Here is a 3,024-nt window from a genome sequence, read left to right as displayed (position 1 = left end):
CCTTTCCTTTCCTTTCCTTTCCTTTCTTCACTGTTCCTATTCCAAAAAATATCCGTTTCTTTCCCTTTTTTCTTTTCTGTTTTCCTTTATTTTACTTCCATTCCCATTTATCGCGTTCTATGTAATTATTTTCTCTCTATCCTACTGTTAATTTAATTTACTTTGCTTTATCTTTATCTTTTGTTTTTGCATCCTCGGATCTTCCCTTCTCTTTAACACCACAAACCATCAGTTAAAATATTTAATTATCAAAGTTCCACATAATTTTTTATCGGCCAAAAATGATTGGCCTAAATTGAAATACAATCACCTTAATCTACTCATATTTAACAAAGGTAACGAAAACACATTGCGAGTGAAAGAAAATCAAATTAGGATCAGGATGTAGAAAACACAAATATACAATGGCCTCGTCGCTGCGCTGATGTCTTATCAGCATAACAAAAGATTGCAAAAAAAGACGCCTGCTTTTCAAACCATTTCAGCATAATTTGATGCGACCATTGTACTGATAAGTAAGTAGGTATGTGTGTGTAGGTTGTGTTTGTCAAGGATGTGGCTAAACCACTTAACACCCTAATTGTCACAACAAAGTACATAGATACAATAAAAATGCAGCTATAACAGACTACAACAACTATTTACACACCAGTATGCTATAAAATCCGCTGTACTTCGTAGAACTTCTGCTCTCGTTTCCATTTTTTCCTTCAAGGCATACAAAATGTGCGAATAGGTAACTTAACCCTTCAACGCGCACACACATGAGTTTGTTGTCTACCAAAACATTTGACATTCTAAAACACTCGCATACATAGTACACAGCAAACGGCAAACGACAAACCCATTCAGCCGCAATCGCTGCTTGTCAATCTACTTTTTGGTTGAATAGCATTTGAAAAGAAAAACATTTGTCAAACGTGCAAAAATTCGCTGACATTTGTCGCACACTTTCATACACTTCCACTCTTCAAATACTCATCGGCGCCAGTATTGCCGTTGAGAATTTTCAGAAAGTCGCTAAAAAGAGGCCAATGACGAAAAAAGGGTCGACATACTATTTTTAACCGACTTCCTAAAAAAAAATTTTCAAAAAGTTGGGACACGGGGTATTGTCGCTTAAAAAGGGTGCCTTTATTCGCACAACGGTAACACTGATCGGCGCTACTCCCATGCGGTTTGTGCCAATCGCATGCGATAAATAGCATTTCTATATGTATTTATTGCTTTGTATTCACTGCCTTAAGGAAACTCGAGTTGCTTATCCGTGACAGACACACACACTCACTCTAGCACTAAGCAACGATTCCAGCGGGCCAGAAACTAGCAAACTACGATCAGCTTGAATTCGATATGAAAGGCTCTGAAACTGTCAGTCTTTTGGCTTATAGTCTAGACTCTTCAAGAAGTCAAGAAGTATGCGATATTCCACACGTTTGTGCCTCAGCGGTTTGCGGAAAAGTAAAAGAAGGGAGTAAAGAAGGATATATATAAACAGTGGTGGTATTCCTGAGAATCCATCCACTTATACGCTCTAATTACATGGCCAGTGTATGATTGCCGACCAAGATTAGGTATATACTGAGCTCCACAGGCCCATAGTGGTCCTTCCCCCGATGAGAATTGACTGGGATGATAAGTTGAGGAGTAATACGGAGTTGGAGCAGGTGTTTTCTCTGACGCCATGGAAGTGACAGAGCCCAGACTCACCGACGTAAACGTCAGCTGACACGACAAACTTATGAAAGCGTCATGTAAATGAAAGCTCACCATCGTGTACGTGCGACGGTTTCGTTGACGTGTACTGCTTCTCTCGCTCTCTCTCTATCAGCGGAAATATTTGTCTTTCACAACATACTTGAAGTTGGTTAAGTAAATTTATTTTATAAGCACGCACAGTGTTTCGACTATATGGAGGCAGGTAGAAAAAAGTCATGGTGACAGTTGGTAAAAAAAGTAAAAGTCATATATACAAAATTTCACATAATTTACCAATATAGGGAAAGACTCCTTTCCACTTGAAATTAAGGCTGGAATAAGTCAGTCTGTCAAAAGAAGAAATCAGAAAATAATTTCAGCAACTTTCAAGTCAGAACAGATTTCTTAAAAAAATTAAGCTGATATCTGTCCATCGAAAACTAGCCTTGATGTCAACTTTTCTCACAGGGACCTTTGAACTAAATGGTTTATGCAAACACAACGCAAATTTCGCCAAAATTCCACATTTTTGTCAACTAAGGCCCACAATAGCCACACAGACATTCAAAACTCCGCATAACTGCCAAAACACCTTGTGTTGCTCAAAATATAATCTTTTCCAAGGAGCAACACATATGCCTCACCCGAAACATAAGAAATATGGGCGCATTCTATTGTGACAGTCAGGCGGCAAAAAGGTGTTGCAGATAAAGTTTTTTATGCCATTTTTTTAAATAGCACTCAGTAAAAAACGCAGTGCTGGTAGGACTTGATTTTTTTCATTTATTTTTTTTTTTTGGGAAATAAGGCTCAACTTACCAAGTGCTGAGTCCTTTCTTGTATTGAGTGTAGGTATGAAGGCGAAAAAATTGGGCAAGCGTGCTGGTATGCCAGCCAGGCAGTCAGGGACACTCAGCCATTATTTTGAAATCTGCATCGGAAATAGTTTAAGTAAATTATAATTTTACCTTTTGTCAACAATGGGAATGTGTCGTGTGTGTCTGTTGCGGTATTTAATGCCAATTATGGCATGTGAAACAGGATACAGGCGCATATGCCTGCACAGAGTGCAGAAAATGGTTTGTTGTTATTGTATGAGGGATTATTTGGGGATTATGTTTGTACGATTTCGATTGAAGTGGGCGATTCGTGTGCATATTCTTTGCTTGCTACTTCAGCCTTTGTTACCAAATGAAGTGGAATGCTCTGAGTAAAAGGGCGGAGAAAGTGAATTGACAATTGTTAAGCGATTAGTGTATTGAAGAGAAAGGGTTACCAGGAAATATTTGTGTCAGAATTGGCATTTGAATTTCGCTTAAAACGATT

The sequence above is a fragment of the Rhagoletis zephyria genome, unplaced genomic scaffold, assembly GCF_001687245.7.
Source record: "Rhagoletis zephyria isolate East Lansing unplaced genomic scaffold, Rhagoletis_zephyria_1.1 Rzeph_scaffold_00419, whole genome shotgun sequence".
Classification (NCBI taxonomy): domain Eukaryota; kingdom Metazoa; phylum Arthropoda; class Insecta; order Diptera; family Tephritidae; genus Rhagoletis; species Rhagoletis zephyria.
The sequence above is the reverse complement of the archived record's forward strand: the minus strand, read 5'-3'. Positions refer to the sequence as shown.